Source organism: Ursus maritimus, unplaced genomic scaffold (genome assembly GCF_017311325.1).
Source record: "Ursus maritimus isolate PB19 unplaced genomic scaffold, ASM1731132v1 scaffold_9, whole genome shotgun sequence".
Classification (NCBI taxonomy): Eukaryota; Metazoa; Chordata; class Mammalia; order Carnivora; family Ursidae; genus Ursus; species Ursus maritimus.
This window is the reverse complement of record NW_024427107.1, coordinates 10,257,725-10,274,566: the sequence shown is the minus strand read 5'-3', so window position 1 is coordinate 10,274,566 and position 16,842 is coordinate 10,257,725. Positions and strand designations below refer to the sequence as shown.

Here is a 16,842-nt window from a genome sequence, read left to right as displayed (position 1 = left end):
AGTAGGTGGTGCATGTAACTCTTGGTCTCAGGGTTGTAAGTTTGAGCCCTAAAATGGATGTAGAGATTACTTAAAAATAAAAATCTTTAAAAACAATGGAATTCTACCTCATACCAATGCAACTGACCCACCAGAGAAGCTGCTCCTTTAAAATATAAGAAATATTTTAAAGGAACCATTTTGAAATGATCACTTCCGTAAATCACATGAAGCTCCTAGGACTGTATGTCTGATTACCATTGGATGGAACCAACACAGCAATATATCTAATTGATATTTTCTAAGGAACGGCAGATTATTATTACACATTCTACTTGAACTGTTCCCATGAACAAATCTCAATAAACATTTGGGAAAACTTGATTTTGTGCTCTTCCAAGAAAGATTTGAAAACAGTCCATTTTAAAGTGCTCACAACGGGACCCGTTATGAGATATCATATGCCAGGTATTCAGTAAGCAGTGGGAAATCGTTTCAAGAATACCTTTACTACTCTGCATGTCTAAGAATGCAACTTTCCCTCTATAGCCTTTATTAATTCCCAAATTAATCTATAAATGTAATAGAATTCTAGTCAGAATCCCTTAAGAGATTTTTGGAAACTGGAACAGAATTCTGAAATTCAGCTAAAATAATACAGGCTCAAGAAGTGAAGCATCTTTAGAAAAAAAAAATTGTAAGACAGAAGTGTGTCTACCAGATACCAAAACACAAACTTGTAATTACCAGCTACCATTTACTGACCATCTACTATGGTCATCTGGCTGCTGAACTACAGCAGCAGTGACCACTGTGAGTCCCAATAGGGTGACACATCTTGGGTGGACCAGCCAGTCACTTGTGTGCCTTTCATGGAGGAGGAGGAATTGGTCCCCAGTGGAATATACACAGGTATTCTGTATTAGAAGTTACTTTCGTGTCCCAATCCACTTATCATTGATTTTGCTGAAAACTTTATGTTCTATCATGGTATCCCGACATTATTTTTGACCAAGGAATTTATTGTTCCTTGTGTTTATGTGACTTACTGGTCTTACTATATATACCATGACTGAGAAGTATATCGTTGATAGAGTGACCACACATTTTGCTGTGCCTAGGGTGGCCTTGATTTATATTTGTTGTTTCATAATAATTATTCAAAGTGCTCCCTTTGCTCTCAAAATGTCCTTCTTTAAATGATAAATTATATGGACATTCTACTTATTGACATTTCAATTATAGCTTTAACTGGGAAACCACCCTTGTAAGTTTGTGGTGCTATCCTCTAGGATTCAGTATTAGGTCTGAACCGACCTCCGTATATTGTGCTGTTTTCTATAAATAGAACACAATCATCCAAGTACCATTGGATGTAAGGATGAGCGAATCTCTCACTATTATACATAATGACCCTCTTACATGATTTTTTTGTTTCCCATCCCTAAGACTTGGACTTTTCTGGCTGGAGGTTATTGTTCAAGGGATATGGATTAGTTATCTACTGCTATAGAAAAAGAATTCACTCCAACACTTAATGGTTTAAAATGGTATTCATCATTTATTATCTATCATGATGACTTTGGGTAAAAAATGTGGATGTATTTAAAGGATTCTGGTTTGAAATTTCTCATGAGGCTGTAGTCAGATGGTAGCTGGGACTGGTGTCCAAGGCTTCTTCTTCATTTGGTCTAGTGGCTGGACTGGGAAGACTAGAACAGCTGGAGCTCATTGAGTACCTCACTATGTAGTCTCTTCATAAGATCTCTCCAGCATGCAACTTCAGGGTAATTCGAAGTTCCCAGACTACATGGAAAGAGAGACAGTGAGGTAGGAAGGGGTGTGGGGGGAGAGAGAGAGATAGAGGGAGGGAGGGAGGGAGGGAGGGTGAGAGAAGCATTATGTTGGTCAAGGCATTTTCAAGGATTTTCCCGAGTTTAAGGGGAGGGGACATAGACCTCACCTTTCAGTGCAGGAGTGTTAATAATACATTGGAAGATGAGCATGTGGAATGAAATATGTATTGATGCAGCAATAAAATATAGTCTACTATAGGACGCAATGCTTGTTCCATTGGATTAAGAACTGAGACTCAGGGCCGACCTGTGGACATGTGGTCACTGTAGTCCCACAGTGTCCAATGCTTAGAGGCCCCCCATACCTGGTTTAATACTCTGCTGTTCCCATCTTAAAATTCTTCATACATTTTTAACAGGGGACCCACCTTTCATTTCACAAACATTTCTACAAATTATGTAGCTGGTCATGCTGAGATTGTTACCCGGCTATTTTAGGTTCTTCATTCACTGGAAAAACAGGTAAGAAAATAGGGTTATGGTTTACTGGGGTGATTAGGGAAAATCAGGTTGCTAATAAACTACAGAAGTAGTTAGGACATGAACTGGTACATGAAAAACTAAAGGAACCCTATAAAATAAGTACTACCAAAGGAACACAGCCTCTAGAAACAAGAATTTTCATCATCCCATAAAATGCTGGCTTAAAGCAAAAGAACTGGGCAGAGGAAGAGGCAAGACATAATTATCAAATAAAGCCTGGGGACTAGTTGCAGAAACAAGGACTGTGGCATGTAATTGCATTTTATTCCTTATATTTTCATGCATATATTTATTAACCACTATTGTTCTCTCTTCTTTTATCTGTGTGTGTGTGTGTGTGTGTGTGTGTGTGTGTTAGTGGTTGTTGACTGTACCATGTAGTCCATGGGCTACAGAGTTAAAAAAAAGGATTACGAAGAACTGAAGAAAGAATGGACATAATTTTGACATTTTGGATCATGATGGCTGCAGTAATTAAAGAACTTGGATTGATCATTTTTGGGGAAGTGGTGAGCATATTTTCGGTTGCGAGAGGGTTACCTGCATTATATGTTGCATTATAATTGTACTGTGTGTGTGTGTGTGTGTGTGTGTGTGTGTGTGTGTGTGTCTGTCATTGTGTCTGTTTAATTAAGAGGTGATTTGTATTGGAAATTTACCTTTTTTTCAGGCTATGTAGTATCTATGAAGAATTATACTGGGGTAATTCCTTATTTTATGGAGCCAAATTTGGCTTCAACTATAGAAGCTGAAAATACCAGATACTTCTCTTCCTGGCTCTGTTGCTGCTAAGGGATGTGCGCATAATATAGGTGTTCGCCAGTCATATATTGAAATGAAAGTTGATGCAAAAAATTTATTCTGGTGATGGATTGCATGGGAGGCAATGGCTGTATCCATAGTTTCCAATCTTGTGGTATCATTTTGAGTGCTGTTTTGCCCAGTGAGCTTCAGCCCTGATTTTCCAGCCTTTCAGGTGAGCTACTCAATACCCTTTTCCTAAGTTCCTTTTCTGTTAATTTCAGCCAGAGTCAAATTTTGTTGATTGCAAATAAGAACCTTAACTAATACCTATAAAAAGATTTTTATAAAACATTAAGAGTAATTGGGAATTTACAAAAAAGTATAACATAATCCCATTTTTAAGGATGAGGAAGGGAAATACCCATAGCAAAAATATTGGGTAGAATACATGAAAATGCGGGGCTCCTGGGTGGCTCAGTCATTAAGTGGCTGCCTTTGACTCAGGGTGTGGCCCCGGCATTCTGGGATCGAGCCCGGCATCAGGCTTCTCCCCTGGGAGCCTGCTTCTTCCTCTCCCACTCCCCCTGCTTGTGTTCCCTCTCTCTCTGGCTGTCTCTCTCTGTGTCAAATAAATAAATAAAATCTTTAAAAAAAAAAAGAATACATGAAAATTCAAACAGTAACTATTTCTGGTTTGTGGGACCATAGAAGATTCTTTCTCTTCTTCCTCTTCTTCTTCCTCCTATTCTTTTTCTTCTCCTTATCCTTCATTCTCTGTTATTACCTCTTTTCTCATTTTCTTTTCTTCTTAAAACATCTTTTCTGGTACTTCTTTACTGTATATAGAATAATTATTTGAAATGCTTTTAATGATTTTTAAAACATGAAGCAGAAAGAGGATTTACATTTATAGATTTTAACACATTATAGAAATGGACAGGAACTTAGGAATTATATACTCTAATGTCTTTAATCATCCAGGACAAGATATTCAGGACCTGAAATGTTACTAACTCAAGGTCAGACAACCAAGTTCAAGGTAAAGATAGCTCTAGAACACGGATGGTCCCTGTCTCAACAAATGTGGTTGTGTCAGGCACTGTTCTAGGCATTGATGATAGAGTAATGAATGAGATAAGGTCACTGTTATCCTGAACTTTAAATTCTATCAGGAAAGACAAACAAAAACCAGGTAAAATGATAAATAATATGGTTTTAAGTAGTGATAAATGTTATGAGCAAAATAAAAGAATTACTCAATAGAAAATGATCAGGTGAGTAGATAGGAAGGTTGGGGAGATTCTTCGTCGAGTTTACACTTCAGCTGAAATCTAACCAATGAGAACAAGACAGACGGGGGGGTGGGGTGGGAAGAGCATTGCAGGAATAATGAACAGTCAATGTGAGGCACTGAAGTAGACACGAGTTTCACATATTCAAGGAACAGAGAAGGCCAATGTGATAGGAGCATTGGGGTAGGATGGGAGATGTGCCACGACATGTGATCAGAGATGTAGAAAGGAACCCTAACACGTAGAATTGTATGTGCAATGGTTAATTTTTTTTTAACAAGTTGTAGCCATTGGAAGTTTTATTGCAGGACAGTGTGATCTAAGACAAAAATTAAGCAGAAAGAGTTAAGTTAGCCTTCTGAATTGTATTAGAATCCCCAGGAGGGCTTGTTAAAGCACAGGTTTCTGGGCCATTCCCCCAAAATTTCTGATTCAGTATTTCGGAATTTATATTTCTAGCAATTCCCCCATGATGCGGATGCTGCTGGTCCAGGGACCACACTTTGAGAACCACTGGTCTGGAGCCATATTCTTGGTGACAAGGGTGGTAGCTGTGGGGTGAAAAGAAGTAAAGAAATTGGGAATACATTGTGATGATAAAGCCAATAGGACTGACTTCGTGATCTGAAGTGGGGGTATTGGACAACAATGCCAGTCACCGAGATGGGGGAGACTGAGGGGTGATGAGAGAGGTCGAGAAGTGAGATCAATGACTAGGTGGTCTTTTGTTGTTATGTATCTCATTTTGGGTTTCAGGTCACACAGGTAGAGATAACAAGCAGAGAGCGAGCCTTAGAAGTATACAACTCAGGTGAGATGCTGGAGCTGACGATACAGGTCTGTGCCATCAGCATATTGATGAGACTGAGAATATAGGAAAAATAAAGCAGAGTAGAAAAATGGGCTCTGAAGCATTTCACCGTTTTTTTAAGTTTTGGCAAAAGAGAGCAAAGGAAACCGAGAGAGGGGCCGGCAAAGGGAGAGGGAAAGCAGAGAGGGTGGAGCCATGACAGGGGAGGAGGGGAAGGCCGGCCAAGGAGGAAACAGGTGAATGTGCCCATTGCTCCTGCAAACTTAGCAAGAGCCCAGCGGGCTGGGAATGCTCGCTTCACCTGGCAACACGGGGGTCACGGGGGACCCCGACAAGGGGAGTTTCAGTGACCTGAGAGCATCAGAAGTTAATTGCAGTGAGTTAAGAAGTGAACAGGACATGAAAAAGAAGCAGAGAATGTGGGCAAACCTTCCAAGAATTTGGCTTTGAACAGGCAGAGAGAAAAGAGACAGATAGCTGGAGGAGGATATTGATCAATCCAGGGAAGGGGACTTGTTTGTTTGGGGGACTTTTAACTTCAGGGATTCCACGTGAGGACTAAGGGCAGACAGGCAAGACCACACAGAAGGGAGCATCTGAGGCTGCCCACGGGGGATCAGCTCTGCAGGGACTGAGTCGTTGGGCCGTGGGAGAAGTTGCCCAGGCCAGTAGCTGGGAGGGAGCAGAGGGCAGCAAGATACCCCTTTCCTGCTCTTCAGTGCAGCAAGACACAGGGCTTCTTCCTTCCTCCTGCCACCCCCGAAGAGTCACCAAGTATCATAGCACATTAACTTATTGCCATATCTTTGCCAAATAATTTGGGAAGCCACAGGCAGGAATGGATTGGTTAGGAGGTAGAACAGAGAAGGGAATAGTAGATCCCTGATGAAAGGAGGTAAAGCCAGTGAGACTTGGACATGTCCAGGGAGTTTCAGAACCACCAGGCAAAGTTGGTTTAATACACAATAAAATAAGAACATTTGACTGATGAGTGACATAGTGAAAACGCCACATGAGTGGCACAGAAGAAAGTAAGATGTCTTTATAATGTATGGTATAAAAATAATCAGGGTAGAAAGTGTTGGCATGAAATGTTTTCCTTCCTCCATCCTGAGGAACAAATTATCTTTTAAAGAGGCTCTATCATGCCTCATTTTAAAAAAAATCTTCCATGATTTGTGACTTCATTAGTTAATCTGAGTACAGAATCTAAACCCCTAATCAAGGTGGTAAGAATTATGTGTTTTAATTTAAAACATTCAAATACTTAATTTGGTATTCAAAATAAGCCAAGTGGCCTGGGATTCAGAGGTTTTAATAAGTTCCAAGTTTTTATACTATTAGCCATCTGCTCAAGCAGTAGACAAATTGAAAGCCCAGGAATATATGAATATATATATATATATATATATATATATATATATATATATATATATCTCAAATATTCATGTGGATCAGATAGAAATACATTCTTCAGGAAAAAACCATTTCCACCTCTAGATATACAACCACACACAAATCTACTGCATCTTGTTGTTAGGGTTGAGTCTGCTAAGGATACATCACGTGGTATTGACTTTGTTTCAGATGTAACCTACATATGCTGATGGTTTTGGCTGATCTGTTCAAAATATTGCCTATCCTCCTTCTGTGGGAAGCCACTAGGAGCAAGGGGGCATTTACAGTTAAATGTAATTTTTATTCATGAGCTCGCTCAGTCTTTCTTATTCTCTTGCTTTCGATCTCTGTGTGTGTGACGGGTTCAGCGGTGCAGTCTTGATAACCATGCAGAAGTTTGGATATTTGTTTAAACCTCTTGCATCTGCACAAATTCAGCCAGAATCTTTTGAGTGTGAAGCCTTTCAGTTTGCTGGTACCTCTGGCTTTCTTTCCAATCGGTAATCTGGGGCCAATTGTCGATCTCATGGCATTTTGCCACTTCTGCTCTGAGCCCAGGCAGCAAAGGACAGATGCAGGTATTGAGTGAATATCCACATTTTGAAAAGAGAAAGAAAGGGCCGCATTTTTGGCGTTGGCTTTATGTGACATCAAAGGATGCACAGGGATGAAGGGCTGGCTGGGCCTGCTTCAGATTGGAGACACGGAATTATTATCAACTCTGAGGAATACTCTGCCTCTAGGTTGTAAATTTCAATATTGATAACTTTAATCCTTTTTAAAAATTTTTAAAAAGATTTTATTCATTTGAGAAAGAGAGAGAGAGAGAGCACACGCGTGCCAGCAGGGGTAGGGGCAGGGAGAGGGAAAAGCAGAGCAGTCTGTGCCAAGTGTGGAGACTGACGTGGGGCTTGATCTCACGACCCTGAGATCGTGACCTGAGCCAAAATCAAGGGTCGGTTGCCTAACCGACTGAACCACCCAGGCACCCCGTTGTAATCCTTTAGCTAAAAAGTCTTTTTTAGCTTATAGACGTCACTTTATATTAACCTAATTTATTTTTGGTATTCATTCACCTAGTTTATGTTAATTCCCAGCCCAGTGCTGGGTGCCGGTTACAGCACTGGGGATCCACACGTGGATAAGCCTGCTTAAGTAACTACTCAGGGAGGGGAATCCTCTAGGAGGATGCTTTCCTTCCCACTTCCACTGAGTCAGTACCTTTTTCTATGCCCCCGTGGCACCAGATACATTATTTGACAAATACATTTCTTGAAACTTTTGTTAGGTACTGCTACAAAATGAACCCTCATACATCCAACATCAAACATTTATTCCTCATTTGCCCATTAAGTGGGTGTTGCCTGATGGAGGCTGGCTTTGCCCAGTTTGGTTCTCAACTGTGACCTAGGCCCAGATCTGCTCCATTCTAAGGATCTTCCTTAGACCATTGGCTACCCAAGGATCTCCTAATGGCATAGGCAGAAGCACAAGAGGGGCAAGTGGAAATGTGATGCTCTTGTGGTTGAAGCTGGCACGCTGACCTGTTCTGTTAGCCACACAAGTCACCCGGCCACATTCACCATCAATGGTGTGGGATGTACGCATCTTTCTTGGAGTCTGGTTGGGGAGGGAGGGAATGACTGTGTGCTGAACGGTCATCGGCTTTCTCCCAAGCACCTGCTGTGTACCAAGCATCTGTCACTAAACAGGCAAATACAATGTGATCAGTTAAAGGCAACATAGGTAGGGGTTAAGTATTTGGATCCTGAGGGCACCTGGAGGGCTCAGTCAGATAAGCGTCTGGCTTCAGCTCAGGTCATGATCGCAGGGTCCTGGGATCGACCCCTACCGGGAGTCTGCTTCTCCCTCTTCCTCTACCCCTCCCCCTTGCCTGTGCTTTCTCTCTCTCTCTTTCTCTCTCTCTCTCAAATAAATAAATAAAATCTTTAAAAAAACAAAAGAATTTGGATCCTAAAGTCAGGCTTTCTGTGAATTTTGGTTTTTCCATTTATTAAATCTATGATCTTGTGCAAGATTTTGTATCCTCTCTGGGCCCCAATTTCCACATCTATCAATTGAAAGTGACGATAAGGTAGCCGTCCCAGAGGCTTCTGGTGGGGATTAAGTAGATAACGCATGTGAAGTGTTAAATTTAGAGACTGGCATGTGTAAATGCTCAATAAATGGACACTAGCATCATTAATACCAGGCACCCAAATAACCAAGAAGAACGTCCTTGGTTGGAGGTGTCGGGGAGGAAACTAGTAAGCTTAGTCTAGCGTCTATCCCATTGGGTTGCGTGAGTCCATTGGCGCATCGGCTTTGCCAACTGCACCGTGAGCTCCTCAAGGACGATCTTTAGGCCTCCATCCCCAGCTGCTGGCACAGGCTGGCACTCCATGCATGTTCATGATAAACCACCGAAGTCAGTCCCCTCCCCACTGTGCTTGCCATAGCACTGCGGCTAAAACTAGCCACGATGAAGGATCACTTGGGTTTTGGTTTGTTGTTTTCATTTCCAATCTGTCACAGAATGGTGTTTTTTGGTCTCTACTCTGTTCAGGGAGAAGGACCCCTTGGTCAGAGGCTGGAGTGTCGTGACCATGTCAAATTGCCATAAACGTTTCTAAATGTTTACTCATGATTTCTGCATGGATCTCTCTGTGAAGTAGTAACAATCATTCTGCAGACCAGCACCAGTCCCCTGACCCCCACCCCCCACCCCTCGCAATAGTGCTGCTGTACGGTTTGTGAGCTTTCTCATTATACAGTCTGATGGAAAATTCTTGCCTGGGAAAGTATGTGGATACACAGGAGGCGCCCTTTCTGTGATCCTTCAAGATACTTCAAGCCCCGGGGCAAAGCCATCATTGATCTTGTCAGTGGTTCTCTCTCAGATAATTCCTCCCTGCTTCTTCTCCACAGACTGGTTTTCCTATAAACACACAGCAGAAGCCGCTGCAGAGGCAGGTACGTGAGTGGAGGGCAGGTGACTCCAAAGAATTCAGTTCAGGGGTTTCTGAGAACGCTTCAGGCTCTGACACCTTCCCAGCGAGGGACTATCACCAGCAGGAAAAGAGTTTGGCCTCTGTCAAAAATGCGCGAATACTTTCTCAGAGGTGCCCAGGACTGTCAATAACATTTGCTGAGAACTCAGATGAGAGCTAATGCTTGAGCATCAAGCATTTATGGGCTGTTTCCCTCTTGTATACTTCTGGATTCTCAAGTAGCCTACTGCATAACCTAAGTGGATCTTTCCAGCTGCAACTTTAGCATCGGCTCCTTCTACATAATCTAGGCATGGGGTGTGATCCAAGCCCCCCAGGAATAAAGAGCTTTGGGGCTGGAACAGGTGTCCGAGACCTGCAGCCCAAATCCCTCCCTTCTGCATCTCATTTGCTGCCCTCACAGGCCCGACTGACCTGCGCTGGAGCTGCTCTTATCTGTGGAGGGGAGGGTGGCACAGCATTTTGGACACCTCCCCAACCCCCAGGAGCTAGTGGAGGGGTGTGCAGCTGGGTCATTCCCCATTCTTGCGCTCCCTACTTCCAGGGGAAGGGGAGCCTTTCCCATCAGACTGGACGTGCCTTTACCCTCCAATACCCCAATCTCTCTGAACACCCCCCTTCTCTGCCTATTGGTGTGGGGTGCTCCGTGACCCACCCAGATCTGATAGTTCAGGGGGCTCTCCTGCTTTTCCTCCTCCCATCTTCTACCCCCATTTCTGGACCCTCATCACTGTGCAAGACAGGGATAGTGTCAGTGGGTGGGAGGCATGGGAAAGGATTTGGAGTATAACCAGGGGTGTCTGAGGAAGGTGACTAGGTTCCCCAGGGGTGGGGGAAACCAACCTTGTCTAGTGGATGAGAAGGTGTATTTATTTTTCACTGCACAGTATTTAAAAAGAGAACTTAAAAATCCAAACAGCAAAAGAGACCCTGAGATTCGTCCAACTCACTGTCCTTCAAGTAGCCATTGAAATCAGAGGTTTCATTTCTGGGGCTCTGGTCTGGGCTCCAGCTCTCTCCCTGCTGCCTGTTTGCTACGGGGACATTCCAAACATTCCATGGTTCCTTCAGCTAGCATCATTTAAGCAAACAAACAAACAAAAAAACTACAGCATCGAACTTTTGCTAAAAATAAATCATCCTCCTGACAAAATCCTAAAGAGCTACAAGACAGATTTCAGATTTTTAACCCTAACATTACCCTTCTGATCTTGTTGTCCTCTCCTGATACGCACACATCCTGCAGGCAAGTGAACTGAACAATACCCACAGCTCTTTGTACAGGACCGTATTCTCTCCCCTGTGTTTGCACGTAGGGCTCCTTCCTTCCATCTCCGCAAGCACAGTCTACTCATCCTTCATCCCCTTATTCACGTTCTACATTAAACCTTCCTTGGTATCCCAGAGCATCATGCCTTGTGCACACTAGTCCTCATTAAATATCCCTGGAATGAAGACATTAAAGCCAAAACTCCTTCCTCTTCAGGGTGGGGGGCAGTGTTCTTTTTGTACTTCAGTCAAGCCAATGAAGACTTAGGTTTCTAACCTCTAGAGTAGTTTTATATAATGAGCATGTGTTTGATAGCGATGTGGCTTTGGAAATTATGGTTCAACGAAATGATTGAATGAATGAATGAATGAATGAATGAACAAATGAATGAATGGATGGTTGAATGAATGAATGGATGTTTTTGACCTGTTGTTGGGGGTGTTAGAAGTTTTGTTTCATTTTCTATTATACCTGGAAGGGTTTTCCTAATGGCATATGATTTCTCCTTTCTTTGCTCCTGTCTCCAATCTAAGATATTATACTCATTGTGTCAAAACATCTGACTCTGAAGGAAATTACTTCTTTTAAAACATGCATAGCAAGTTTCCAAGTCATACTGCAAATGAATGGTTGCCAAGTCTATGTATCAAAAGTCTAGACAGAAAGATCTACTTCCCGGAATCATAGATGAGATAGGAACCATCTTTTACAGAAAAGGAAGCAGGGGTGCAAAGAATCCCTCCCCCCAGTGTTCCCATGGATGGTAGCCGTGGTGGGACTGGACCTGCAGCCTTCAGATTCCCTCTCTATGTGCTCACCACTAGGCTCCCTCCCATCGTTGGAGCCACTCACTCATCTTTCGTGTGGATTTGAGGCCCTTGGAGAGGCAGCAGGACATGGAGGGAAGACTAAGGCTGGAGCTGGAAGTCCTGGCTAAAGGTGGGACTCTGACACCTTCTAGCACTAATTGTTGACCAAGTCATCTAATTCCACTGCAGGGGCTCTCTTGCTTATTTTATGGGGATGGGTCATTCCTATAATCACTGGGGTTGTCATGAGAACCAAGGAAAAGGCTTTCTGCTCCTTCCACGTTCCAATCCTACTCCACATGGACTCTATGGAGGTGATGCTCAGTCCTTTTGGTGCATCACACCAGGAATCACATGACGTTGGTTGGTCCCAACACTGGTGATGTTAACTTGGATCCATTGATTAAGTTGGTATCCGTTAGGTTTCTCTACTATAAGGTGACCATTTTTCCTTTCTAATTAACCAGTAATTTGTGGGAAGATTCTTTGAAGCTATGTAAATATCCTTGTTCCTCATCAAACATGTATCTAGAAGTTTTGGCATACGTTAATGATTCTTGCCTGAATCAATTATTGCTCTGTTCGTGGTAAGGTGGTGAAATCTTAACTCCATAATTTCTTCCACATTCATTAGTTGCCTAAACTGAACGCTGGTAACATCAACAATGAATAACACAAAGACTACATCAAGGGATTTACATAACTTTTTAAAAACTCCTTCAATAAATATTCATGTCCCAGGAACTGTGGTGAAACACTGGGGTACATCAGAGAAGAAGACCTCATTGTCCCGCTCTCCATTACTGTCTAATGTATAACATATGACAATCAACACAAGAGCAAATAACCAAAAATAGGCAAAATCTGCAAAAAGTGCCGTGGATCGTATGACCAGGGTGTCAGGGAAGGCTGTTTAATCTCCATAAGTGGTGTTGAAAAAGAAACAAAGAAGGAGGTGGCATTTGATGGTAAGGGCATTAGAGGAAGAAAAGCACAAGGGACCCTCATGGGCAGAGGCTGGGACAGACACCTCTTAGGGATGGATGCTCTTCCTTACCCAGTGAAGCTCTCCCGCCAGCACCCCTCCCAGCCACCCACCCTCTGCTGGTACTCTCGCAGAACTGAAGGCCAGTGTGCCTGAATTCTCCCCACTATGAGGGAACACCCAGTGGTCAGCTGGTCTGGAGGGAGACATTGCTTGACCTCCAGCCTCTTGTCCCACACAGGCCCAGTCAGAGAGATATGCTTGTGTCTTGGAGACAGAAAAAAGAAAGCTCTCCCTAAAAGTATCAGGTTAGACCTCAACATCCCACAGACTTTACTCTAAAAACTCAGGCCCTGAGATAATGCTTTAGACTGAGGACATACAGTCAAAATCTTACCTGGGTGGCCCGAGTATAGGTTTCCTTGGCCATGCAGAGGGGAATCATGTGCTTCTCTCTCAAGGATGCTGCTAGAAGAAAGTGTGATTACATTTGAAGGGCCCTCTGCTCAGTGCTCGCACCTAACTAACAAGATCTGTGTACTAATGGCTGGCTCTCATTATTATTTTCTTTCTTTCTCATTTGGAGACAGAATATTTTGGTGATTGTTATTAATATGGCACAACATACCAATGATTAATACAATATAGTATGGCCTAATATAGGGTGCCACTAACATGCATAATGCAGCGTCACATCTTATATATAAATACATTTTATACATTATACATTTTATGATATATATATATATATATTAAAGATTTATTTGTTTGTTTTAGAGGGGAGAGGGGGAGAAGGGGGAAAGGGAGAATGAATCCTGAAGCAGACTCCCCACTGAGCATGGAGCCCCATGCTGGGCTCAATCCCAGGACCATGATCCCAGGATCCTGACCTGAGCCGAAATCAGGAGTCGGCCGCTTAACCAACTAAGCCACCCAGGCGCCCCCACATAATATATTTTATTTCAATGTAACATTCACTAAAATAGCTTTTTGATACAATTTTACATCATATAGAAAGAAAACTAACATGGTTTTTGAACTCTGCTTTATTATCAAAAAAGAGTTTTAAGATCTAAGCTTGAATTTAGGTTCAGATAATGATTTTTAAAGACTGGCAAATATAAACATTGAAGAGTCACTTTGCCTGTCATTGTTAATGATTATACCTGGATTTTTTCATAAAAGCCTGAAAATTGGTCCTTGTAATCCCCTCAGTGACTGGGACTGAGTGCGGCTGAGTAGGCTCCCTAGGTTCTGTGTGGGTCGGGGGCTGGACAAAGCCCATATATATTGGCTGTGTACCATGAACGCTCTCTTCCACAATACATCAGTGTGACCGCGAGAGGCACCTGACTCCATACAAACAGTACATTACACATCTCCAAACTAAGGTGGCTGGGTATTTCCAAAGTGATTGGGTTGTATGGTATTACGATAAGGACATATGCTTTTCAATAAGCTGGCTGGAACTCATGCATCTAAATGAGGCTCCTGCAGAGCAGTTATGGTGGAGAGGATACACACATTCTCACAGAGGTGTTGTTTCTTAAAATATTCTGGAGTTCTGTTTTTGGAATGGCTCTACGATACTTTTCTTTTTTTAAACTACATAAGAATGATCAATGCATCCTCTACTCTATAATTGTATCTTATCCCAAAATAAAAGTAAACTTTGATCATTCATATTATTCTCCTTGTGTTATTTCCCCAAATGGATCCAATCTCTAAATATCAAGATGATCTATCCAAAGGGAAATGAATCCCACTTCAGGTTTGTGGGTCCAGGTTCAAGGTCACACACCAAGGAGGACACACCCTGGCCCAGGACAAGGGCTGAAGAGAGCCGCTGTGTAGCGGAGCTTTGATTCTCCGGGAGAAGGAAGAATCATGGCAGTACCTCTCGGCAGAAGCACCTGGCCTATGTGATCATCGCACCTGGCATTTATTAAAGCTCAAAAGCCTAGAAAGTCTCTGAGCCAAGACTGAATGCAAGCCTGACTCCAAAGCCAACCGCTGCACGGAACCACTCCTGAGCTTCTCCAAACTGTATTAGGAGTTAAGCCTGTGGTAGGCCCCCTAAGCAGGGCTTTTGTCTCCAGCTCCAAGTAGCCTCCTTTATTTATTCCAGAGTACTTTGCAAATATGAGTTTTTCATAGGAGCTGGGAAGGATGAGCTTCGTTGTGCTGCACCATTTTCTGCACACATTCCCTCACTTTTCTAATCGCTTATTGCGCTTCTTACAAGGCATAGTGCTAGATCTTGAAATTATAATAATAACAGCCCGGTCTGTGTGTTCCCAGTGCAATGGAGTGGTAGTCAAGTATTAGCGACATCTTTAGCTATGTGTATAGTGAGAATTATGGAGAAATAATCCCTTTTTCCTTTTTATCTTATCAGTTTTTCCAGTTTTTCTATAACTACAACGTATTACTTGCAAAATTGAACATGCAAGTTTATATATTAAAGTGCCCATCATTTCAGAGGGCCGTTCAGCCCCAGGAGTCCCTGACTTGGGTGGTTGAATGCTGCTCTTTGCCCCACACCAATTTTTTTTTTAAGATTTGTTTTTTTATTTATCTGAGAGTAAGAGAGAGAGAGCACAAGAGGGGGGAAAGTATGAGGGAGAAGCAGACTCCCCCTGAGCAGGGAGCCTGATGTGGGGCTCTATCCAAGGACCCTGGGATCATGACCTGAGCTGAAGACAGACGCTTAACCGTCTGAGGCACCCAGGCGCCCCTGGCCCAGACCATTTTTAACAGTCCATGGATGGGCTCCCTCTGGTTCTGCTCCAGTGCTCTCATGAAGACCTCAAGTGCACACGGCCTCCAAGGAGAGCCTGAGTCCTGGAAACTGTCTCGGAGTAACTCTGTGCAATTATTCACTGTCTTTAAACTAACAGACTCTCTCAAAGACACCATACATAGGGCATTCATCAGGACTCTTTGGGTAGAAAGTGACAGAAAACCCAACTGAAACTAATGTGGAAAAGGGGGGGTGGGGGGTTGGATTTTTTCCTTTTTTTTTCTTTTTGGCTTATGGAACTGTCAGATGCACGTGGCTGACCAGCAGCCCTATCTTGGTTGGGCATCACTCTCCGTGGTGACCCCCAGTAGCTCCAGGGTCACCCCTACTGGCTTGTTCTAGTGGAGTTTCTCCCCCCTTCTCACTGGAAGGACTTCCGATTGGGCTCCGTGGCCTGGGACTTGGGACACTCTCTAACTGGCCCTGCCTGGGTCACAGGCCAACCCTCCCCTGAGAGCCGGATGCATGAGAGGAGGTGGTGGCGGGGGTGGTGCAGGTGCCTAAGGGAATACAGAGGGGTACCGTTTACACATTGCAAGTCAAACCAGCGTTGCCCATAGGCCTGACCTCCGAGGACTGCAGCGCACAGGGGATATCTGAGATCAATGTAGCTTATTTACCGTAGACCATGAACGATTCCCTCCTAGTCAATGAAGCAGGAACAGTGAGTGAGGAAAGGACAGCAGTGTGCCAGCCCTTTCTGTGTCCCTCTTATCTAGAGGCTCTGTGGCCGGGGCTGGGGCTAGGTGCCAGGCAGCCTGGTGGTCTCTGCAGGCTGGCTGCCCTGTTCTGTGTGTCCACTCAGGGCCATCCCACTGGGGCCATTGGGCCAAGTCGGCGACATGACCCCCTGACAAAATATTTAGGTATTCATTTTGAAGGAGAAGAGTTGGTAGAGGTTAACCTACTTTTGAGCACTTACAAATCAAACCCTCGCCACCAAGATCTAGGCGAGGAGCCTTCCTTGAACTGGTCAGACATTTAGTTCTGGAAGTGTCCTTGGCTTGCCCCCTTTCCCATTTCTTCCCCTCTGTTTCTTGGATGGATGTTGCTGTTCCCTTCTTCAGCCAGCTCACCATCCGAACAGAACAGACTGTGCCCTTTGTTCCAGGGACAGCCCCCGTGTCCTGTCCTCGCTCTGCATCCTCAGGGATGCAATCTCCTTTTGCAGACTGACAAACTGCAGTCATTTAAAAGAAATGCCGCCTCACACAGGGGTCAGTGCTGGTGGAGTTTTAACGAGCCCTGCCGAGCACCCCAGTGCTCTGTGGAGAGACAGGGCCATTGTTTTTGCCGGTCTGTGACTGACTGTGGGGCAGGCTAGGGGACGGGGCCAGTGAGGCTGTCTTTGCAGCCGCGGCAAGCTGGTGTGTGGTGCGTGTCCCAGCCTTGAGCGTTGTC

At 43.7% G+C, this 16,842-nt stretch overlaps 1 long non-coding RNA gene across 1 annotated transcript; it reads right to left on the bottom strand.

Moving 5' to 3' along the window:
• Positions 1–1,550: 1,550 nt before the first annotated feature.
• On the bottom strand, positions 1,551–13,106 carry LOC121101700. Its single transcript, XR_005833680.1, has 3 exons — positions 13,036–13,106; positions 2,204–2,285; positions 1,551–1,785 (listed from the first exon to the last, which is right to left on the bottom strand). It is a non-coding gene; the product is annotated as an uncharacterized LOC121101700 (long non-coding RNA).
• Between the last annotated feature and the right edge of the window lie 3,736 nt (positions 13,107–16,842).